Genomic DNA, 25,654 nt, shown 5'->3' with positions numbered 1-25,654 from the left:
GTGTCGCCCGCCGGCCAGACCCCCCCCGTGGGCGGGGCCAAGAGGGCGTCGCGCCTGCCGCTTTTGGCGGGAAAAAAAGGGCGCCTTTCGCCAGGCGCCGCCATTTTGTGAGGGAGTCGGAACGCGCGAAAGTTGCGAGGTGGGAAGGGGAGGCGCGGGCCGCGTAGAGAGAAAACCGGGATAAGGCTGTGAGGAGAGGTTAAATGCGCTTCACTACTTGAAAGCGTTCTCTTCCTGTTCCCCAGCGGGAAAGGATCTCAGAGCAGCTTGTATGTGATCTTTAAAGGAAGCGCCTGCCAGCAAATTTACAATCGAAAGAGCCACACCACACAAAGAAATGGGAATGGGGAGGGAAGAGGAAAAATGCATGCAAGAAGTATAGAAGCGTATATTTATGTAACAGTGTTCACTTGTATTATATTTATGGTATGCAAGCATAGGGAGGAGATGACAAGTTAAACACTCTTAATAAATTGAAAATTAACAAACCACTGGTTCCAGATATGTTGTGTACAGTCAAGTCAGCCCCAGCTTACAAGGACCCCATGAAAGAACCCTCCAAAATGTTGTGTCTGCCTCAGCTCAACTCTTCCAAGTTCAAAGCTGTGGCTTCCTTTACAGATTTAACCTCTCATATTTAGTCTTCCTTTTCTTTTTCTGCTTTTGACTTGCTTCTTCAGAGAGTTTTGTCTTCTCATGATAGAGCACAGCCTCAGTTTTGCCTTTTTTGCTTCCAGGGAATGTTCTGGCTTGACTTAATCCAAGGTCCAGCGCCATGTTTCGAAGACAGCCGTTTTCTTCCTGTTAGCTTTCTTCAGTGTCCAGCTTCCACACCCATACAGTGTTTGGGAATACAAAAGTTTGGACTATCTTGACCTTGATCTTCAGCAAAACATCCTTGCATTTGATGATCTTTTCCAGTTCCTTCATTGCTGCCCTTCCAGATCTCAGTCCTCTTCAACTTTCTTCCCTGCAGTCTCCCTTTGAATGGTTGACTGTGCTAAGATATACAAAATATTTTGCAATTTACATTCATTTGTGATCATAATTTTTGTTTTCCTAATATTCAGCTACAGTCTTGCTTTTGCATTTTCATTGTTCACTTTTTTCAGGGCTCCTTTCAAGTACTACCTGGAAGCAGGAAAGATCTATCAAAAATACGCAGCATGCCTTTACATTTCTTTACCAGAACTGTGGAGGACTGTGTGACACCTGTGAATAGGATTCCAGGGGAATCCAGGAAATTACATGCTAATTAGTTTAACATCAGTTATGAAAGATACATTTTTGAAGCATATAACACATATATATGTAAGTACTACATAAGAATGAATAAGGCTTCTGCAAAGTTATGTCCTGCCGCTAACCTTAAGTGTCAGCAAACATGCTGACAGCAGCAAATTAGCAGACAGTGTTTACTTGGACTTCCTCAAAGCTTTTGACGAAGTCCCTCAGCAAAGCTCCTGAGCAAACTTAAGAGTCATGAAATAGAAGAGCTTCTCTTTGAGATGGTAACTACCTTTCTGATAATACAGAAAAAAGAGTAAGAATACATTCTCACAAGGGAGGGGTGTAAACTGTGGATTCCCACAAAGATCTGTACCAACACCCTTGCTTTTCAAATTGCTTATAAATTGGGATTCAGAATGAGCAGTAAGGTGGCCAAGTTTGCTGATATCATCAGTTCTTCTCCCCATGCCAAGAAGGAAAGAAATTAATGCAAGAAATAATTGTATAACATTCCCGTCTCCCACTACTGTAGTCTCTGTCAGTATGCCCCAGGCTCCTAATCCTCTCCTGGGGCAAAGCCCCCTCTAGAAGGCAAAGTTTCATTCTCACTGCGGTGGTAGCTTTTACCTACAGAATAAGTGGCACAGCTTCAAGGAAGTATCTTGGCTTTTGGACACTGGGAAAATCAATGACACTATTTGTTAAACTATAATAACCTCAGCATTCTTCCAGTAGAACTTGTCCAATACACTTTCTTTTTGCAATTTCTTTCCTGATAAGCTGAGACCTTGAAAGTTTGCCTGGTTTTGTGTGCATTTGGCTAGGCCTAATTCAGTTTTTGCCAGACCAGATTTTGACATTTCTTTAAAAAAATCAGCAGAGGAATTTTTATGTTACATTAACATATGAAAGCAATTCAAACGCTAGAACACTATTTTGCACTCCCTGGTGGAATTCCTGCTGTCAGTGGCTGCTGCACTAGCATGTAGTAACCACTACATGGCATGGATAACCAAGAGTCCCTTTGCATGAAGTCACAAAGTACCTCTGCTTCTCAGAATAGATTAGCACCATTTGAGCATAACTAACTGGAGTCACAGTTCATTCAAGATGCTGGAAACCCCTGACCTTAAACTATTAATGGCATCCTATGCAGAGCAGGAAGAATGGCAGAGGCAAGCTGTACCTATTTCTCCCGCTCCACATTTTTGCTAAACAGCTGTTTTCAGCCATCAAATTGGGGCAGTTGGAAAGAATGAGGCAGCATCACAATACTTTATTTTGGAAGCTGTAGTTCCCTCCTCACCCCACTGTCTCGGACCTTGGGATCCATATCATCCTATGGCCACCAGACAAGGTTTAGGGGGGTCACAGGATCATTCCCTTAGTATCTTTTTGCCCAAGCTTCTTGACTTGTAAAGTGGAGACTATATCCTGATTTACAGTGTAAGAGTTGTAAAATTTTGCAAAGATTTAGAAAGAGAAAAATCCACATCTTTTATTTATATATGCATATTTTATTTTTAAGAAGGAACATGGAAGGCTGCATTACCAGTACTGCAACACTTTCATGCTGTGAAAACAATCTGGAGTCACCTGCATCATACTAAAAAAGCGGGGGTGAAGAAGAGGATAAAGTAAGTAGCCAACTTCTGCTGTAAAACTGCCAGGCTTCTGATTCTTATTGCAATATCCTAGGGTTGTTCTTGAACGATAGGTTACTGTTGTTTCTCAGCCTAGCAGCACCGACAAAGCATGGTTCACACTCCAACAGTAAACCAGGGGCTCTTCTTTTTGGTTGTTCTAGGAAAGAGACTGAGCCTGCAATTCATTTACCACTTTCGTTTCTAACGCATGGGCTTTGGCCCGACCTAATTAAGAAATCAACATTTCTGCTCATTCGAAGATTTCTCCGGGCAGTGCTAAATATCTGATGCCCAAGCAGTATGTTCCACTTATGCAAGAGAATCTAGGAGGAGCAAGAGTGCAAATACTTTAGAAAATGCTTAAGGATTGGTGAATATTTGTAAACCAAATTCCTTCTGCTGTAAAGCCGTGCAGTTTCCTGAAGTGGGTTTTAAGTTCTGTGAACAAGATAGACAAATACACAACAAAAACATGATCCAAATGCAACCACATGCTCCGAACTATGCTTGTATTTAAGAACAAAAAATCCGTAGTCTGAAGAACAAATTGGCCATAAATTCCTTGGGAGTAGCAGCCCAAGAAAGTTTGTCACTTTACTTTATGAAACTCAGCGAAATGTTACCCAAGAAAGCTAAACTATGATTTTACGATATCCCTTTGTTTTTTTTTTTCTTAAAACCATCCATGCTTCAATCATAACAGGATGAGTTCCAAAAATGCTGCACGTAACACAGAGAACTAGGCTGATTAAACTCCTACCTTTTAACGAGTCCTCTCATATTTATTAAGCACCCTACTCTGCGGCTTGCTGGATTCGTAGCTCTGGCCTTTTATATAGCACCAAAGCAAGCCCTTCTACAGCCCCACCCAAGTATAAACAGAATTTAGAGACAATTCAAATCCAGCCAATCGCAGAGTATAAACATAGCAGAAAGTCCTACCTCCTTATTAATTACTAACGATAGTCAATCCTATTTAACCTGCCTAATCAGGGTGACGAGTGCTGCCTTTAGCCCAACCCATTATTTTCTGATCTGCTCCACTTTTGGCCAATCAGGAGAATGCTCTCTCCGGCAAAACCAGTTTTTAATTAGTACGCCGAGGACCCTTTCCTGAGCTGTGCTTTCGGCTGCCTGATTTTGGCGCCTGTTTAAGACGATGCCTGTCTGGTTTCAGAGTGGAACTGAGAACCTCCGCAACTTAACATTCAGAAAACCCGACTTGTTTCAGTGTACGCGTTGGCTGTGTGTCTTGCTGACTATAACATCCAAAACAGTAATTAAGAGTTGCACTAATTCCTTTTGCTTATGTTGCTAGCTGTGGAAGAGTAATATAGTGAAAGTGAAGCATTGTAAAATTAAAATATTTTGGTTGGGCACTAACGAATAAAGTGGAGTAGAAATTTGATCGTTAGAATGTATCTACAGGACCCGGCCTGATAACCGTGCTGTCCGAAACAGCTAAATGGTATTTTGGAGTATTGTTTGACAGTATTGTGTGAGTTGAGCGAACTGTTAATATATACTCGGTTTTTGTCTATGTCTGTTGCACCACATGCTAAACAAATATCAATCTTGTGTCTCAGAGTTGTGTAGCAACTTTTCTAAACGAAGGAGAATAATATAAACTAGAAGAACTTGTTCCTGTATTCATAATAGATAAATAGATTAATCGCTGAAGTCTAACTTAGCCATCATAAGCATGCTTTGTAAGGATGCAAGTTACATTTATTTTAATAAACCAAATACCCTGAGTTTGTTCTCATTATCCAGGCCAGTAAAATTCTGGAAAAGGTGAACAAACTTTGCAGAACTTTTTCTGTAACTTGACGGAACTTATCTGTAAATCCCATTGAGCTAACTGGGACAAGTCCATGCAAACCCGCTTAGTATTGGGTTGCTTTGTGGTCAAGAAAGCACCATTTAACACCTTGAAATTTGTTTCTGAATAAACATGCAGAGGGCCCAGTTACACTTGACACAGAGTTCTGCAGCATGGAACTTTATACATTTATTATTGTTGAAATATTTGAGACAAAATACCAATAGGTTTTACATGAAGTTTTAAAAATAACATTTCATTGAATTACAGAAGATTCATTCAAATATCTTTAATTTGTAATATCGCAATTTAGTTATATAAGTTCTATACAGCTCTTTAATGCCATATAGTTGTAAGTTATACAGTGGAATTAACGCTGAATGAACAAGGCTATACATTCTTATATTTTTATTAGTTGTTTTGTTGGTGTTTTTGTCAACATGCGGTGCAATCCTATGTCTCTACCTAGATGATGTTCCACTGATACAGTGGTACTTACATTTAAGTGTGTTTAAGTGTGCAGCCTTAAAATTCCTTGATATTACTATGAAAGCCAATAGACTGCACACTTATTTGCATAGGCTGTATCATCAAAGATGTTCTCATTTATCTGCTGTTTAAAATGTGTATTAGTTGCATGCCAGTTCAAAATGATTCCATTTAATTAATATATTTTTAAATGGAAGGCAGATATGAAAGAACATATTCCTAAAAGTTTTTGCACTAATGGAACTATTTAAGGAGCGATTCTTAAACACATGGCTGGCTGGAGAATACGGGGAGGTGTAGGACTTTTTCCACTCCAAAGGTGCATAAGATTGCATCCTTACACGATTATTTTGTGGGTCTACTGGTAATATTGCTTTACACTTAATGCCACAACAGGAGCACAGGGGTTGCATGGTTTTAATTTACTCAGTAGAGTTATCTAGTGCTTGCCATATTGAGAATGTGCTAAAGTGGTTCTCCAGATTCATTTATCAGTAACAGTTCAGGATAGTTTGAGCAGGACTAGCTATGCTGGCAGCATCTTAACAGAAGGGAGCCTGCCTGCCATTGCAGTCAACTAGTTGCCACTTACATTATGGCCACTTATACCCGTGTGTCAATATGGCTTACTCTGTGAACATAAACATCTTACAAAATAATCCATATATTGTCTGTGATCCTATTGCACCAGGTTGCCTAAATGCTGAGAACTGTATCTGTTTTACAAGATCCTATTGCTCTGCTTAGAATTTGACAGAAGCTGCTGTAGCCTCACTTGCAAAATATGTTGTGCCTTCATGCTGATAGCTGAGAGGAGCAGGCTAGTTAAAGAGCAATGAAGAAGCTAATAAAGGGAGAACGGGGGAACAGGGTTAAGTCACCCGGTCATTGCTGAGGACAGAAAATGATCTGATGGGCCATTTAGAAGGAATGGGTTTGAGTATGGTGCCTTTTGAGGCAAGGAAGGTTTTTCAGGCATTGAGAGGAATAGAAGAGACAGGGTTGGTGTGGGACAAAGAAATAAAATACATTTTAGTGATAGGCTTGATAAGAATGTTTAAGATTTTCCCAAAAGGAATATGCTGTACTCTGATATGCAAACTGACCCACATGGCATGGCTTTGTTTAGCAGAGCCGGGGCCTGTTTGCTGCTGAAAAGAGTAGGGGATATTTTAACTAGTATATCCTGAGTCCTGCTAACCCAGGACTGCAAAAGAAAGATCATGGACCCTGGTCAATTTCCACTGCCCCCCAGTTGCTGGGACTCTTGCAAAGAATACTACTTGGAAGCATCATTCTGATCGTGCAAGCATCAGACCATTCAAGCCAGTTCTTTAGTTTTCAGGAGGACCTTAGCTTAAGTCCACACTTGCTATACAAATTTAATACACATTAGTGGACAGTATCAGTTCTAGTCTTTTTAAAGTGAACCATGCAGTCCCGAAGGCAGTCTATAACCCACCCCTTTGTGAAGAAGAGACTTGTTAAAACGCTAGCACAGCTGTCAATGGGGCCTATTTATTCAGTAGGACAAAGCAGTTATATGAATTGTGCATCACTGTCAGTTGCAGGAATAGTATGATTTACAAAAGATTCAGGTTTCAGACTTATAACCATTTGCGTGGGATTAAGGCCCATTGAACTCGGGGAGATGTGCATGGGATTGCACTGGTTAGGGTTGCATTTTACTCTTCGATCCTTCCTAGTTAGTCCTTGGTCCATTATCTCACCGCTGCGTTGCCTGCTGAGCTTAAGTATGTTTATTCAGAAGTAAATCTGACAAAGTTCAGTCGGCCTAACTCTTTGAAAAGCATGTTCAGGGTAGCAGCTGCTGGAATCGGTAGAGTGATGCACCTTTCGCAACTGCAAGGCCGATCTGGAGCGAAATAATTTCAGCCAACGTCCCCGGGACGCGAGCCTGCCCGCGTTAAAAGTGCTCCCCGTCCCTCTTGCAGTGCACGGGGATTCTCCAACAGCCTGTTTTTAAGAGCGCCCCGTTTCCCCCATCACTTCCAAGCGCACATGCTCTGGAAACGCCCCTTCTCTCCAGCGCCTGGGTCGCGTCTCGCGCGGAGCCCCTTCCTCGCAGGAACGCGAAGCGGGGCGAGAGAGACACGCCAGCCGCGAAGGCCGCTCGGCGCGCCTGTGCCTTTAATTCGCCCCTCGCTTGACAGCCCTCCGGTGATGTCTTCGCGCTCGGCGCGCCTCTGAGCGTGCGCGCGCGTGGCTGTTTCGAACGAGGGGGAGGGGGTGGGGCAGCGCGAATGCAAATGAGGTGGAAGGGGTGGAGGAACGATATTTCGAAAAAAACTTCCGCGTTAAAAATGTAAAATAGCACGGGCCATGTGAGCTTTTACCATTGTTCCCCAAACCGGCTTTAACTTGCTTTCTTTCTCTGCTTTGCTTTTTAAAATTATTATTTATTAATAATAGGAAGCCTTCCTCCCGTGCAATCAGGCATCGTGCTGGCCCTCTATGAGTCTGTGCCTGCTGGGGTCCTGCCTCCGGAGCCCGTGCGGGGATGTCTCGGAGACCCCGCGCTGACTGCTGCTCAAACATCACGGTGAGTTTGTTACAATGTAGCAATTTCTCTTTAAATCTCTTAACTCTCTCTACCTGCAACTCAGGGCTGTGACAGGGCGAAAAAAACCTGGGGGGAAAGGGAACCGTGTCCCCCCCTCCTTGGGTAGCAGCACTGATCTCTTTCCATTGCTCCCCCAATCCAGTTCTCCCCCCTAAACAGCCTCCTATTACTGCGTCTGCAGGGCACGTCTACAGAATACAATGTAGCTTTATAAAATGATACACAACGTTCTAATCGTTGTGGCTAAAGAGGGGGCGCTAAGAAATTCCCCACCCCCATCCCTTCCTTCGCATATCCCTACAGGCTTCTAGAATAGGTTTTCCTTCCCCAGCAGAAAGGGGGGGAGGGTGAGAGAGAGAGAGAGGAGAGAGAGAGAGAGAGAGATGATGATGATCATTCGCAGCGCTGGAAGGGTTATGTGTCTTTTAAAAAAATATTTCCCGGTTGTAAAGGCATCGTTTATTTCTCCTCCCCCCACCACTCACGCACTGTGTCTCCAAAATAAAAGCAAAGGATGCCCCTAGTTGATGGGTGTTCTCGCTTCGTTTTTGAGTGTTTGGATAGTGAGGTAGAAGGAAAATACTATATTATTTTCTCTGGTGTCATATTGAGAAGCGAAATCTGGTGTTTATGGTGTCCGCCTTTCAAGGCATTTCTCAACACTATCTGAGAGGTGTTTGTTCTGGTAGTGCAAAAATGCATACTTGAGTTCTGTGAGACAAGGAGACCTGCCAGATGCCCGTTATCCTCTACTAACCTCCCCTCCACCTCTTTCTGAAATCTGAAACTTGAGCTTCTGGCCTTGTCCTGCACACAGTTGCATGTTTGTTTTTGTGTTCATTGGTTTAAGGAAAACAACAATGCCGCACTATGAAAATAAGTAGCCCATATAGCAGAGAATTTTTTCAAGTGGTTTTGTTGCCAAATGGTAATTTACTACTACTTGCCCTCCTGCAATTCATTCTCACATCCTCTTGCACATGCAGATTTCTGAGAAATAAAAAATGTTACTTTTAAGGTGTCGTTTTCATTTTGTGCATGAATTATAGCTGCCTCTGAGCATACAGTTGCGATACATACAAACTTAAGTTCTCTAGCTGGGCCTGTTGAATAGACCCAGTTAGTAGTCCAACTTGGTTAACCTCATCTGGAGTTTAGCCAAACATGCCCATACCTCAAAGTTCACAGTCATAAACAAAGTAGCATAGATGCGGTCATTCTCTACATGCTTTGTAAATCCAGTGTAAAAAGCATGGTTTCCAGAAGAGCTGCAAGAGGAGTCTGCTCTTACGATATTTGCATCAGACTCATGCTCTGTGGACATATGTGGGGTGATTGTCCCCTGGAGTATTGGTATTCATCAAAACTTGCTTTGGTAAAACAGATTTATAAATTAAAAGAGTTTCTGGAAAATTGTGCAGACAGGATTGAGGTGCATTATGTTTTTTTTGACTGACAGGACTTCAACACTGGTGGGATGGGTTAGAACTAATATACTTGTATTGTGGAGTTTATCTAACACCACAACCATACATATCTGGGATATTTTAATAGTAGCTGAGAGCTTTTTCTTTTCCTTTTTCGGCAGTTTAAAAATAACTACCCTAATCTAGAACGAAAGGCATGGCAATGTGGGTTCGAGTTTGTTTCACATGCAATCCAGGCTCCCTTACTTCTAGATTTCTGAGTGTTTACTTAAGTTCTTGGCCAGCTAACTGTTTCACTGAAATGACCTGGCTATAATGTGTACAGATGATGTTGTTTGCACTGTGATCCTGAACACACATGTTGTGATGTAAGCCATGCAGAAACCACCAGGCTCAGATCACATCTCCGATACCAGAATTCTAAGATTGTGTTTTAATTTTCTTGTGGGTGCTTGAAGGTACAATCATCCAGTTGTTACTGTTTCATTGTAAAAGCATCAAGAACAGCAATTCTGATTCCCCTCTTTTAAAAATCGGAAGGACTTAAGTTTGATTGTACTGGTTGCTGCTGCTGCTGTTGTTGCTAATGCTGTTGTTTTGCTTTATTTTTTTTAGAACATATGATTTATGTTTTTCAGATACTCCTTTGACATTGCTCTAGGTCTGTTTTTGTATGCATATGTGCCAAATTAGGATCAGCTAGTTGGTGATGATCCACTATACTAAATCAAGTGGGAGCTAGAGGGCTACAATTTTTTATACTCTTTCACCAAGTAGTTAATGGTATTCTTCATACTTGTCAGCTAAGAATGTTTAGGGAGAAGTAAAGCTAATTGAAAACATTAAAACATGGAATTCTTGCTATTTTGGTTGGAACAGAGTTATCATAGAGTCTCTTATTTTCATGCCAAATGCAGCGCTCTCCTTTAGGATTTTAGTATGTGGAATAAGTAGAAGAGGCTTCCCTAACTACAGAATCTGAGGAAAAACACCACCCTGGAATTTAACTGCTTATTTGTATTGCAGGATGCTTAAGATGGTAGAAAGCGACTTTCCCCAGTCAGATGCCCTCCAATTTTGTTGAGCTATGACTTCCAGCATGCCTCAGCAAGCCAGGGTGGCTTGCAGGTCCTGCAAGTTATAGCCAATGCATCTGGGGGGCACCAGGTTGGAGAAGGCTGTCCAAAGATTTTGTTACTGATACTCCCTTAAAAACTCTTATCTTTTCACCAAAGTGCCCCCCCACACACACACACAATTCAGTTCATTTTAGTATGAATACAGGGGGAAAAAACCCCAAGAGAGCCAGTCAGGAATTGCTAATCTGTCGAAGCAATTCCAGAATGCAAGAAATTGATAATGTTTAAAAGCAGTGATGAGCAGGATGAGGCTAACAAAACTGAAAATTCAAAACAGTTGCTCCTTGTTAGGGATAAAGCATGGGAGCAGGGGTTCAGCCTATTTGAAATAAGGTAGCATTCCCCTTGAGGAATCTAGTTCACAGTGTGAGAGTATTTGCTCTTGGATACTCAGGTAGCAGGAGCATTTTGACAGCTGTAGGCTTGTGTATCATGCACATTTTTTCCTAGAACCATTGGAACTGGCCATGGTGACACACCTAAAGTTGCCTCCAAAGTAGACTTCTGAAACACACTCTATGGGGAGTTGCTTTTGGAGAGTGTCAGAAATATCAGTTACTTCTGAATGCCACAGGATGCTTGATGAATGCTCAGCTTTGGGAGCACGTGTCACTGACTTTATAGCAGCTATGTTGGCTCTCAGTTTGTTCCAGGCACAATCCAAAATGCTGGTCATGACCTTCAAAACCCTAAATAGTTTGGGTACAGGATAGTGCTTTCAGGATTTGGATGAGTCAGTCACTGCTTAGGATCTGCAGCAGAAGTTAGCTTTCCTTTTTCTAGAAGTGGTGGAAGTATGGTTGGTTGGTACACAGGAGAGGGCCTTTTTTTAATACCCCTGCCTCAGATGACCTCTTTTTATACCTATTGAATACAATTTATTCTGGCAGAATACCAGCCACCTTGGTTGAGGTACATTAATAGAGTTCTAGTAGACTAATGTACGTAAGATGCTACCTTCTGCATGTGCTTCTGTTTTTTATGCTGCATTTGTCTGTTTCATGCACATTATTTTTTTCTTTTGTAATTTTAACGTTTGTAAGCTGCCTTGAGTGTTGCAACTGGAGCAGAAGAAACGAGAATAAAATAATTTTTAAAAAGATAAAATAAACCTTTACACCATAACGTAGAGCCCTATGAAGATACAAGATTCTCATTAATAGATGTAGAGATGGAGTTTTGTGACCATTCACGCATTCCATAGCTTGACAATAAGAATACTCCTATGTATTCAGAGGTGCTCCTGCCTCCTGTCTCAAGAAATATACTGTTTTCTGAAGAATTCCTAAGGCAAGGTGGGACCTGGTAGTTGATTACAGGCACTCTAGGACTCAAATTACAAATATTTATGACTTTATCAACCAAACAGTATTGTTAATTTACAAATTGTGGAGAAACACTGCTTCTCCTGTAACTACCACCATTGCTTCTGGAAATTTCTGAGCACTTGGCACTCTGTTCAGGATGCTCAACTCTGTGCTCAATTATGTCCATTTTCAGTAAGTGGTCTTGCTTAGTTTCCTTGAATATGAGCACAGGACCAAAGAAAAACCATGAATTCCATGTTTTTCTACTTTGTTTCTTTGCAAATGCAAACTCTTAAAGTATAGGTAAGCTACTTAGCACAAGATTTTGAGTTATGCTTCTAGGTAATACAGAGGCTTTATTTAGTTGAAAAACAATGCATATTGATTGCTATGGCAACCAATTTGTGTATACTCTTCTGAAAATAAACGAATTAAAATTTGGGAATAATTTATATCAATGATTGGAATGTGATTAAATGATTTGCATGCAAACCATGCACTTCATGCACTTTTTCCTACTCTACAATAGCATTTTTCAGGTGTGATGACCAAAACTGCACACAGTATTCCAAGTGTGGTCATACTATATATTTGTATACAGGCAGTATCATATTGACAATTTTATTTTCGATTCCTTTTGATTTGATGATCAAAGATTTAAATCAGACACTCCCAAAAGACCAATTTAAATCAATGTACCTTGTAAAAACTCAAGTTAATGGATCTCCTTAGAAGGCAGTTGTAGAAGCACTGGTTTAAAGTATCTCACTCAGTATGTTAGTACCATATTCCTTCATTTTCTTGTCAGGAGTAAGACTGGGCCCAGGAGAAAGCCTGCACAGGTAGCCTAAACAGTACATGTTTAAGTGAAGGGAGCCTTTTAATACAATCTCTTGAATTTTATTTAGATTGAATATAGGCTTTTAATAGAACTATCCGCCAATTTAAAAATTGGTTTAGATAATCTGGCTTATGTGGTTCATTGTTCTTAAATTTAAATAAGTTTGCATATGATCCAAATTTCCATTGTTGCCTTTTTCATATATAGAAGGGACAATTAGATAATCTGTGATTTAATAAAAATGAGCTGCCACTCACTGGTCTGGTTATCACAGAATTCTAAGCCAGGATTTGTTTAGCCTCGTTGTAGCTTGTCTGAATGCCTGTACTGACATCACACATTAAACCATGATTGCTTTTTGTCAAATGAATAGTCAAAGGCCAGTCAGAAATCACTGCTTGAAGTTGGTTTTAAAATCTTGGCTTTCTCTAGGCTGTGGGTACTTGCTGTAATTGAACCCAGAATCCTAGCTCATTCCTGTTCTGTTTTGGTGCCTTGTTCAAGCCTCTTGCCAGTCCACACTGGGCCAAAGCAAGAACAACTACAAAGGAAATACTCCCGAGGAGTGTTTTTGCTTGCTTTCTCCCCCATACCCACCACTTAATTCCTCCTTGTTCTCTATGGAGACAGCCTTCTTCCCATGCCCAGGTTGTTCCCAAACATAAGGCAAAGATGAGGGGCTACCCTTCAGATGCCAAACCACGTACTAGTAATGCTCAGACAAAATATACCCCACAATCTGCCTCCAAAATCCACAGACACATATCCTATTAAAACACACAAAGAAACAAAATATGCAGCACACTAGAAAAACACATGTACTCAGTGCCACACCCCTACACACCCTCACCCACACACAGAATACCCCCCCCGCCCCCATGCATATTAACAACCGCAGATATTCAGGCAAACCAGTCCTTTATTGATGGTATTTGGGAGATCATCTGGATACTGGTAGAAGAGGCAGAGGGAAAACAAAGTAGGAATTCATTTACATTTATATGCCACCCCCTACTCCAAATGGAGTCTCTGGGCTGCAACAATGAATAAGCAAATTGACTGAATAAACCATGATTACTTTGGTTGTGTAAGATAAGTCCTGGTTTGTTTATCAAACCATTATTAAAATCTGTATTGGCTTAGCAATATGTGTGCATGGAGCCAGAAAAGAACATATTTAATATTTTCTTTCTATTCTCTATCACAGTAACCAGACATAGGAATAAATCTGTCCTTGATTTGAAGTCCCTCCAATAAAACTCATCCTGGTTTTGCAGCCTGTGTTTTCAAGACTGGGCTGTGTAGAAGTTGACAAATGAAAGTAATAAATTACAGGAGAGGAAATGAGGTGAAAAAAGAACAAAGCTTGTTAAAGTGTCATGTGACTTTGCAGGTCTCTTAGGCAAACTTCCTGATTGCAAGTCTCTGTGTTTCAGTCTTTCTCACCACATGTGCATGTGTACATACATATAGAATATCATAGTTAACCTCCTTAAGAAAAGATGAAAAAGTTTTGAATATTTGTGACTTTTATTCAATTCAAAATAAAAAGGTAGCTTGTCAAAGTTCTGTTCTGGCCCACAAATTCATGTCAATCCCATCCCACTTTTCTTCCACTAGGGGAACTCAAATCAGCAAACAGTATAGAAATAAAAAATAAGGTAATATATACTTTGGTAATTAATAATAGTACAATAACTAAATTAGTTCCAACAGAGTATTGGTTTAGCCTTTCCAAAGTCCTCCTTGAGGAGCCAGGTCTCCATCACAACTCATATAGGCCCAGTTTGTACAATCAAACAACCCATGGTTAACAGACCATAGGTTCCATATAAATAGAAGTGAGCAATTATACTAGTTCTCACCTGCTTCTGTTTTGCTAAATAACCTGGGAACATCATATTCCTGGGTTGCTTGCCCTAACATTGAAGCCCAGAATTTTGGGTTGTTGAGAGAGAAATAATCCAGAATTTTAACCCTGGATTAACAATCTGGATGGTTTCTCCCTCAACAAGAAATTCTGGGTTTGGATGCCATGGGAGGGTAGTGTTTCTAAGCTGATTTGCAAAGCAGAAGTGTGCTCATTCTCTCCTGACTGCTTGTGAACAACCCACAGTTAATACATGTGGGTTGTTTAATTGTCCAGACCATGTCATAGTAATAGAACTATCCTTGTTATCATAAATGCAAATGTTCAGGGAGAAGAGCCACTTTAGCTTTGAGGTGAAGGGAGTAAAAACATTCCCAGAACTGTGACTATTGTCACAAGGGGTGGAATCTGACTGAAAAAACTCAGCAGGTTGCAGTTCTGTTTGCTTGTTCATTTGTTCTTGTCCAGTCAAGAAATGTATTGGGATAGGTTGGGAGAAAGGGATAGGTTGTCTTTCAAGGAAGGCTTACTCTAGAAGAGTTGAAATCACATGCACACACACATACTTTGTGTTGGTTCAGGTGAGAATCTTTGAACTTGGTGTTGATGAAAACATATGGTACACATAGCAACCTGTGGTCTCATCAAATCTGGGCTCCTCAAGCATGCCATTAGACACTGACTTGTCAACCCAAGACAAAGAATTATACAGGCACTAGCAATTATTATAAGTGGGTTCCATAGTATATCTGTAGTAAACAGGTTGTTCAGAGCCTCTAGAAAAGGAAAAACCCAAGATAATTCAAAATTTCACTGTTTGCTTTTTTGCTGTGGTGTTAAAATATCATGCTGTATTATACATTCTATGGTAGTATCTCTGCCTGTTTTGTGATATCCTTCACAGTCTATAAAAAAGTATATTTATTCTTTATTTTTCTCTTCTACCGAAAGTCCTACTTCAACAGTTAGCACTTTGCAATTAAATGTTCCTTTCTAGTAGATTGATACCAAATTTTAAAAACCAATTAGTAATGGAGAATGGTCTACTACTAGCTGCTTTCATATAGTAAACTGACCTGGCTAAAACCAATGCAATTAGAAGGCTTCCTCTAGTTAGAAGGTCCATTGGTGGGAATCACCATATTATTGGAGGATGTTTATCATTTTCTATAACATCCTCCACCTTTAATTTTTCAACTTGAAAACCATTAGACGTGGCCTGTGCCAAATAAAGAATGGAAGGAGTTGGACAAACTGCTGTAAAAATGGCCTCCCTGGCATTCGCCCTCCTGCTGATTCAAATGCAAATGTTTAGTTTTGTTCAAAAGTCTATTATTTTTGTCTTGATTTGTGCAGGAAAGTTGCAGTATAATGATGATTTGGCAGGACTTCATCTTAATCCAAATTCAGTAAAACTGGAGTACCCTGTTCAAATCAATAGGGTCTAAACAGGCTTCTAAGCAAGAATAACCCTTTGTCATTGGATGTTTTCTGACTCTGCCTAACTTCCCCAAACCCTGTTTGGTAGTCCTAGTATTCTGAACAGACACCGGAATGATTTAGGCAATCCTACAGCCCACATTTCTTTTTTAGAGCCATAGACTGTGGCACATGCTTACAGCCATTTTGATTATTCAGTCTGCTATTTGTCATACCATCTGAACCTGGGGGCTGTGGATTATGCCAGTGTTAAACAACCCTGGCATAACTCAACAGCCCATTGGTTATGCATGGTTATTTAACCCTCACAGAAACCACAGTCCTCAGGCTTGGCCAGATTGACAAATTGCAGCTTGAATATTCAAGAAATGTGCAGCTTAAGGAAGCCACAGTGGGCGGTGCTAATTGTGCAAAACAATCTATTAAGAGCAAGGTCATGACCTATGCAGAAGAAATGCAGTCTGATTCCCCTGTGTTCTCCTTAGGTTGGAGAATGAGAGGTGCTTCTCTTTAGCACCCTCCCCTCCCCCAGCCCCCAGGAAATACAGGGAAATAGAAGTATATCTGATGTACTTCTATACTCTGAAATCTGCAAGAAAGGAGAAAAAATCCTTCCTAATAAGCAGAATACAGTAAATCCTTGAACACTGATACATAAAACTGTATTACTGTGATTTTTCTATGGTCCTTTCTAACTTGAACAAAGAAATGGGGAGTTTTATTCCCAGTGTAGGATTCTCTGCACATACTGAGGGATGTGTGCAAATAGCACAGTGAAGTTTACTATTTTCATCCTACTGAGTAGATTTTTGGATTATATCCTTACATTTTTATCTGACTTTGATTATGCTTCAGGCCATCTGACCTCCAGGGCACCCATTCCACTACCATGTTCAAATGCAGAAAAGCCATCAAAAGAAACAAAATGCAGTTTTTGAAATGTTCCCCCTCTTCCTTCATCACCCGCACTGGCAAATTTTGTGTTTCATAATGTTGTCTTTACACATCCACAAATGAATAACCGTGGGAAAATTTGCTCTCAGGCCTTAGGGTAATTGAGGAGATAAGTGTATACTTTTAATGCAATTAAATGAGAAACTTAATAAACTTGTTACATTTGGGACTCTTCTCTCTCAGGGATTTTCTTAACTATGTGTCAATGAATCCTATTGGGACCACTTTGTAATCCTAGCACTAGAAGGTAGAATATAATCCACCTAGGTTCATATTAAGAGTTTCAAAGATGAAGTTCCAGAGTTTAAAAACAAGAAGAGCTGGTATATATTTGAAACAACAGAGAGGCTTGTGGCATCTTAACAACTAACAAATTTATTCTGGTATAAGCTTCCATAGAGACTGTTAGGTTAATCCAGAATAAATTCACTTGTCTTTACTCTGCAACAAGACCCTTTGTTTTTGCTGCAACAGACTAACACGGCTAATCCTCTGGAAAATATATATTGGTAGGCATTCTTTGGTTAGGTCATCGGTGGCCAGACTGTAGATATCTTAACACCCTACAGTTATTGTGCCCTTATTGTTTGAGCAGTATTTTATGTCACCTGACTCATCTGTTAGATATCTACAGTAAAGTAAGATTTTAAAATGGGCTGCATTTTACTTCCACTCTTTCATTATTTTTGCTGTTGAATCCAGCACCTTGTGCTTTCTTGATATTTCCTCAGAAGCTGGGGACTGCTTACCAATTTAGCACCTCGTGTCTTTTTGATGGCCGAACACAGCTGCCTTCTGTACACATCACAGCTTGCACTATATACGCTGTTCACAGTCTTTCTCTCAAAGACCTTTGTACCTTGACCTACTGTTTGTCATAGTTTCTGCATCTATTTTATTAAAATGAAAAATGAGCACAAAGCAAGACTACTAATGTCACTGAGCAGCAATGATTGCCACACTTCCCCATCCCATAATATTTCCAACTTGGGGCAGGTGTTTCAAAAATCCTTGATGTTAGCAGTTCTATGTATGTATTACTAAAGCTGTGTAATTTTAAAATAACTACAGCATGAAGAAGATACCAGCATCAGCCCTTTCTCTTTAGAGCTTCCTATGCAAGTGCCATCCCATCATAATATCTGTCCTACCTTCTCATAAGGAGCTCAGGATATTGGGGTTGCCCAATTCTATCCTCCTAACTAAATGATTTATGTGTTGAGAGGTAGGGAACTTGTCCCAAGGCTGTCAACTGAGTTTCAAGTATGTGTGAGGATTTGAACATCAGCCCTCTCAACCCCAGTCAACACCTGGCAGTTCTTCAGGGCAGCTTAGTGAATTCATAAGTGCATTTCAGCCCACATCCCACAGGTCCAGCCCAGTGAATTCATAACTACATCTGAGTCCACATTCCCTCTGTACCTGAGCCATCATTCTGGGTTTATGCATTATCAGCAGCCATGGAAACTATTTCTTTGTTCACAGTATTCATACCCCTTCCTTTCCTTTTTAAAAGCTCTCCTAGTGGCTCACAATGATCAGTCAACAAAAAGCATGCTAAAAATTAAGCAGTTAAGAGATACAAGGATAACTGGAAAAAAAGTCAAAATTCTAGAAGTTTGAACAATTTGACATGCCAAATAACTGTCAGAACTAAAAAGCCTTCATGGAACTGTGGAATAAATACCACCAAAGGGGAAGCAAAGTGGGCCTCTTGGGCTGGGTGTTCCATAGCTAGGCACAGCCACAGAGAAAGTCCTTTCCCATACCTAACCAACCACCAGTCAGATGTTACAAGGATATGGAAGCAATCTTTTAAAAAATGGGCAGGCTTGCATGGGGCAAGGGAATACTTCGGCTAAGCTGATCCTAAATAGTATAAGGTACTAAAGGTAATGACTAGAACTTTAAATAGTGTTCAGAGACAGGCTAGAAGCCAGTGAAGCTTTTTGTGAAAAGAGGAGTCACGTGCTGCTCGTAACTGGCTTTGGCCGGATTCCAGCTGCTGCATTCTGGACCAGCTGAATTTTCTGGAACTCTTTCAAAGGCAACCCAGCATAGAGCACATTGCAGCACTCCAGTCTCAGTGTAACGAAGGCATCTGCCGTGGTCAGATTTGCTTTATCTAGGACTGGATATGGGGAGTACCCCCACCTAAACTGGGCAGAGTCACTTCTGACTGCAGCTGCAGTTCTGACTGTCACTTCTGTACAACCAGGTACCAAGACAGATCTAGGAGTACCCTCAGACTGAGTCTTCAGAGGAAGCATAATACCACCCAAATCAGTTTAAGCTCCAAGTTGGAAATTCCAATGTAAGCTTCCATTTATTTGCCCCCATCTAATCTATTAATGATCTCACATATTGATTCAGGACCTTGGCAACCTCCCTGGAATGTGATGGAAAGGAGAGATAGGATTGGGTGTCAAACTGAAGTTACACATTATTCGTATTGACTATGATATTGGAGCTGGCAGTAGTATTCTAAAGTTGGTGGGATGTACCTTGTCTATAGAAATTATGTTTTTCTTGAACATGAGGTATTCCAAACTGTGACATTGATGTACTAAGCACTATGGAAGAGGATTGTGATCCTAGTGGGTGTGCAGCATATCGATATTAATTTTAGGTTCAGAATTATTCAATGGAACAAGGTGGAGAAGTATGCTCCAAGACAGGGGAGTAGAAGTACAACAAATCACAACCCGTGTTTCCTCTCCCCACCTTCCAGGAATCTCCATATCAGAGCAATCCCAGGCTGGTTTTGTGACATGGTTAAGTGCACCTTTGCCAAGATTTTCAAGTCATTTGGTGTTAATGCAGCTGTAATCACCTCTAATATACTAAAACCCCTCCAGTGCAGTTAAAATACTAGTGTCTAATCAAAGAATGTGGATATTGCTTTTTTGCTTCAGATAAGAGTCTTGGGAGAACTAACATATTTTGTTACATATACTGTGATGTTGGCATGCCAATTACTTTAAGAATTACTTGGTTTTCCATCTATAACAGGAAGGACGAACAACTGGCCTTTTGGGTGTTGCTGGACTGCAGCTCCCATCATTCTTCATCATTAGCCACGCAGTCTTAGGAACTCAAGTTGTGGTCCAGCAACACCTAGAGGGCCACACATTCTCCACCCTTGAGCTACAGCATAAGAGTAACATTTCTTCAAAATGAATAAATCCATGCTAGAGAACAGCAACGTAAGAAAAAACCTTGCTGGATCAGACCAGTGGTTCGTCCAATTCACCACTGTTCACACGACAGCAAACCACCTGTCCGCAAGATGGGTGCAAGACTCACACCTCCCCAAGCTCCTCAGACACTGGTGTGTGCAGGCATGCCACTTCTGATAACAGATACAGCAACATTGCCAGCTAAACTAATAGCCGTTCCTCCTCCATGAATTTGTGCAGTCCCCTTTAAAGTCATCTAAATTGGTTGCCATCACTACTTCCTGTGGCAGTGGGTTTCATAGTTTTAACTGTGTGTCTTGTGAAGAAGTACTTCCTTTTATCAGGCCTTAAACTCACACTCGTCAGCTTCATGGGATGACCCTGGGTTCTAATTTTATGGGAGAGGAAGAAAAATGTCTCCCTTTCCACTTTCTTCACATTATGCATAAAGTAAAACACCTTATCATGTCTCCTGTTACTCTCCCTTTCTCTAAGTTAAACAATCCCAGTTGTTGTAGCCAAAAATGAACCTAACAAGTGTTTCTAAAATATACATCTGTAGAAAAAGGTTGAAAGGTGGTATGTGAGATGGATGCAGCCCACAAAGTTGTCTTGCAGACCCTGGATGTTCCTATCAAGTTAAAAAAGTAAGCAGTGCCAACCGTTTCTTGGGTAATTGGCTGTCCTATATGTTTCAAGCTGTTGCTTTCCCTTAAGGGTAAAATCAAAGCCTGAAAAAGCTTCAGTCCCAAACTTCATAATAAACAGGAATTTCTTGTCACAAATCTGTGATCTTCCCCCAAAAGTGCCTTCTCACAAAGCCTAAAGTGAAAGGCTTTGGGCCTCTTTAATTCCTTTGATGCTTTAAATCTTTTGAGTTTTCAATACAAAGTGTAATACAGACACAAAAAAACAATACAAGGATTGTACATCTCCAAGGAGGAACATGAAAAACACTACTGCAGAGCAGAAAGCCTCAAGAGTTTTTCCCTGCTTCAGTCTGCTTCATCTTGCACCAGATGGCTGCCTCTAGTCTACCCATTAACAGTGGGTGCCTGACTGTTGGATGGGGAGGCCAAAGGCAATCAGATGTAGGGCAGACAACTTCATTCCCTTGTGTCTTGTTGGCGTACCTTAAAGCAAGCCAGTTGAATGAACTCAGGGTGAATTTTGACATCATGATTGCCAAATAGTACATGTCCATCTGTTCAGATAGTCTAGTGTCACCAGTATGCCAGGTGAAGACTAATTTACACAGTCAGTTCTGGCAAAGTTATCTAACAATGTTTTCACTAAATCCAGTTCAACTTATGACAACTCTCTGGCCACTGTTGCCATTTTTCCTGTGTTGTCTTCAGGCTGTCTGCTCTTTCTTAGAAGCAAGACTATGCAGCATCTCTTTGCAAAATAATTTTCTATCTGTTTTTAAAAGTATTTTCTGCCTCGGTATATCTTCTCTCTAATTTTCTCCACCCACCAATCCAACAGCACACTTCCCTTTTTTCATTAGTGGTTCCCTGTGTTTGTTTCCAGAACAAAATCTGGAGGGAACATAAGCATACTGTACACAATCTTTCTGTTCTATTTTTATTGCTTTTGTATCCTAAAATCTATTGCTGCAGTCCCTGTGCTACAGTATTCTGGAACATATGTTTGAGATACACATAAGCACAGACATTTAGATCCCATGATTCTTCTTTAGTTCCCTGTATGAATTCCTAAAAATTGCAAAAGCCCCTACAAGGCTTGTTCACTTCAACACTGGGCTTGGAGCTTGATTTGGGCACCCGAGTGGCTTTTTGTATTGCTAATTCCAAGCTAGTGCATGCAATGTACTCTCCTTCTCTGTGGCAGGATCTCTCAACTTTTACAAAGCATCCACCAGTCATGTTTCAATTTTGTACTAACTTTGTAGAGTGTTTCTAACATGAGGCGCATAGTCAGTCGACACCAAGCCACCCTCATGGGGGAGACTGTACTAGAAAAGCAATACAGAGGGTGACTTTATTTTTACCCATCCATTGCTTTGCTGCAGTTTCCTTGTTGGAGATCCAGGCTCATTAATATCTTGCAAATACTGGTCTCAGATGCCAAGATAAACAGAAAATAGCTGGATATTTCAAGGGGAAAGCAACAATCCATGGGTTACCTGTTTGCTCATTTTCATAAGTAGTCAGTGGGTGAACTGTACACTTACTGCAATGCGCTGCAGGTGAGACTGCCTTTGAAAATGGCCGAGAAACTGTCGCCCCAGGTTATATTGGACCTCCTCCCATATGTACCTACTTGGACCCTCATCTTTGGGGGTGGGTCCTTCTCTGGGAACCCCTTCCAAAGGAAGTGAGGTGGGTGGCTTCCAGAAAGAGAGGCTTTTTGGTTGTGGCAGTCCAGTTTTGGGATGCGATCCTCAAAGAGGTGCACCTGGTGGTCGCTCTGTATTCTTTTCAGTACCCAGCATTTTAACAGTTACATTTTTAAAGTTTTTTTTGCTATATTCCATTTTATTCTATACCACTGCTATGCTTCTGTGCTGAATACTACCAATTGTAATTGCTGTTATAGTTTTGTTCTTTTAAGTGTGTGTGTGTATTTAATTTTTGTTTAGTTTTAAGTTTCTTAACCACCTAGACAGCCTTGGCTATTGGGCACTATAAACATGAAATAAATAGTGGTAAATCATCCACCCAAGGATGTATTTTTGGAATAGAGAAGTGGTTTTTGGTCTGTTAATACATGTGGTTGCTGTGTAATGTGTAGTTTGGTCTTAAGAAATACAATTCCGTTGTAAATTCTTCTACTGAGATGGCTATTTACCAGTAACTAAAGTCAATGGACTTCCATAGTGCAATCCCATTCATATTTACTTGAATGTAGCAAATCCCATAGGGTTGCTGCCCTAGTCTCCTCAAATCTGTATCCCAAAATCACCAAGAAGATATTTCACCTAGCTTTACCATAGCATTCCATTATTTGTTTACTAAATGCCATGGGCCTGCTTCATATGCTGCAGCATTCCAGGGTAATGTTTAAAAAGCAGGGACGTTGTTGTTTCATGGCACTATGTTAATGCATGCTGTCCAGTTGCTCCCATTGCCATGTTTGCTGTGACATGAAAACCAGGCATTCTGGGCCTGTTTCCCCAAGAAACCAGAGTTAGAACTCAGCGGAAGACCCTGAGAAGAATGCTTCAGGTCAGACCCTGAGTCATAGTAAGCATACATAGGAGCAACGGGATTAGTGCAGAAGATAAGGAACTAGACAGGGGGCCTTAAAAAGCACTGCAAAGAAGAAATCGCAGTTGAGCCAAAGCAGTGGGCTTGGGTTGAGAAGTACAGACGCTTCGGCATTTATACCAGCAAAATGTGAGAATGCGATTTGCTACTGGCGTATTCTCTGCCAAAATTTCAGCAATTGGGAGACTGCACAAAAAGACCTTGCTGCTGCTTGCCATGCATGGGAATTGAGGCCTTTAGTTTTCCTGCGCCAATCAACGTGGCAGCTTTTTACTAGCTCAGAATTCATATAAAATAATGTATAACAAGAACATTTTAAAGCTGTTGCCAAGACTGTTTTTTTAAAAGAACGTTTTAAAGAAGAGAACCATCTCTGAATAGCATGTAGGGCAGGCAAGCGTGACAGTGTGTCTGGTTTACAGCGATTGAGGTGATATTGGTCTGTAATATAGCACAATGCAAAGAATGCAGCAGTCTTCATCTCTTTCCCCCATCCCTTGAAAAGTGAACACTTTGCCTCCCATTGTATAACTCCTGCTACCCCTGCTGTGTTTGAGGGAATGCAAGTCTGGAAATGATTTCAAGCAAAATGTTCGAAGTAAATACAGCGTATTTGGGGGGAGGGGGAAAGGAAAGAGAGAGCAGAGGTGGAGGGCAGTCAGGCATGGAGCTGTGTTGTGAAAAGGAAGGTCTCTTGACCTAGACATGAGACATTTCAGCCACCACCTATGGTCCTAGCAGCATCAGCCTGACCAGAACTGGAAATCCTCCCAGCATTATTGCTTAGCCACTGTTTCCTTTTAAAGTTTAGAAGGCAAGTTGCCAGTTTTCTAAATTAAATTTTGCTCTTTTATGAGATGCAAATACCCCTGCAAAATGGTTGAGAAGACTTGTTGCTCCTGTATATCGCATTTTCTGTTCCCCTTTCAAAAAGCTACCTCAGCTTTTAATAATGGTTTACTTGGGGAAGAGAAATCCTTTCTCTCACTTTGCTCTGCACCTAGAATTGTTTTTGCTTATTCACAGTGTATGAAAATTGTATTCTGCCAGGCAGCCTCCTTGAAATAATGGTGGTTGCACAGAAACACTGCATGGTATATTGTGCTTTGGATCTGAAGATTAGGCTTTGTCCTGGTTTCTGTTTATGGAATATTAGGAGAAGTTCACAGTATTGCTTGGTTTTATCTTCTCTACATAAACTTTCACCCTCTGTAACATGATATTTCCTTCTTTTTGAACAATGTTAATGTATAATGTTGGCCTTACAGGAGCAAGATCATGTCAGGTCATTTGTTTTGCTGGAGAATAGAAGTAGAATTTATTACATTTTTATACTTCCCAGTAGCCAGAACTCTGGCTCGGTCTCAAAAATTAAAAATTGTTAGCCGGTGGGAGGTGGTCAGGGTAGAGGGGATATTTCATGTCCTAGAAGCATGCTACCCTGTCGTGTATTTACTGTATTTTTATCTTTCTTTCAGACAATTACCTCTCAAAGTAGTTCACATCAGTCTCATATTACCATGTTAACATTTAGCATACCCAAGTCCTGTGTGTACGCATGATTACTCTGCAGCAGCGATCTTTAACAAGGCACCCACAGAAGCCACGGCATTTATGGGAGCCTCCAGTAGTTCTACATACTACTTTATCCCCTGTTCCTTTCAAAGAAACAAAATTAATTACTTGAGATGCGTTAGGGCCCCGGGTTCTCCTTCCTATTTTTGGTGCCCACAATAGTTTGTCAAATGTGACCATGGACCCAAAAAGATTTTGCAATGCAATCTGTACACAGAAAGCAGTTTTTAAGATTCAAAAATCTAGGAAAGCTTTTCCTTTCCATGGTATATGTACACACTTATTTTATCCAGCTGTCATCTGTAATCATACAGGTTTTGAAATAATGCAAAAACCTGCCTATTGGAAAATTCATTGGTTTAGAGAATTATTATCTTTTTTGCAAGTTCCAACAAAGTACAAATTGATAGATTTTTTTTGAATTTGCTAGGTTATGAATTTATTTCATACTTGTGTAAGATTCCTTGGCATTCTTGTTTCTTTTACATTTTTTTCTCTTTTCTATATTCTCTTTCTGGTAAAAAAAACAATAATGAACGTACACACACACACCCCTATCTGCCGGACCTATGATCAGCAGCGATAATGGGATGAGTATTCCCAAGAAGAGTTGGGGGTCCCTATTTTAAATTTCATTTGATTCCAACCATTGTTATCCAGATCACACATTGAAAGAGTAAGCAAATATTTTAATTTGCAAAAATTATTCTTAATGCAAACTTTTAACATCTGTAAGCAGAAGAGAACGGAAACAACCAGAGCAGGATTCTAGGGATCTATAATGGAATGAGGAATTATACTGGGGATAATAGCCCATTCCTCTAGACCTTTTAGGCAGCACCATTACATTACATGCTGTAAAAGTCTTTTTCTGGCCTCACGGAGTTTACAGCTTGTCCATGAGACAGAACAGAGGAT

At 40.6% G+C, this 25,654-nt stretch overlaps 2 protein-coding genes across 3 annotated transcripts in view; one reads left to right on the top strand and one right to left on the bottom strand.

The window, feature by feature from the left end:
- Window positions 1-3,806, bottom strand: part of ZNF541 (zinc finger protein 541) — a 33,423-nt gene extending 29,617 nt beyond the window's left edge. Inside the window, exon 1 of one of the 2 annotated variants that reach the window (XM_044435092.1) lies at window positions 3,637-3,806. The gene's annotated coding sequence lies outside the window, so the exon portion shown is untranslated. Of the gene's footprint in view, window positions 1-489; window positions 605-3,636 lie in introns of those variants that run through there. The other variant, XM_044435091.1, reaches the window with a different exon arrangement.
- Window positions 3,807-4,084: 278 nt separating this feature from the next.
- Window positions 4,085-25,654, top strand: part of BICRA (BRD4 interacting chromatin remodeling complex associated protein) — an 85,684-nt gene continuing 64,114 nt past the window's right edge. Inside the window, exons 1-2 of the mRNA XM_044435090.1 lie at window positions 4,085-4,152; window positions 7,621-7,750. The gene's annotated coding sequence lies outside the window, so the exon portion shown is untranslated. The remainder of the gene's footprint in view (window positions 4,153-7,620; window positions 7,751-25,654) is intronic.

Source organism: Varanus komodoensis, unplaced genomic scaffold, assembly GCF_004798865.1.
Source record: "Varanus komodoensis strain SLA01 unplaced genomic scaffold, ASM479886v1 scaffold29_1, whole genome shotgun sequence".
Taxonomy (NCBI): domain Eukaryota; kingdom Metazoa; phylum Chordata; class Lepidosauria; order Squamata; family Varanidae; genus Varanus; species Varanus komodoensis.
Note: the sequence above shows the minus strand (reverse complement) of the source record. Positions and strands in the feature narration are given on the sequence as shown.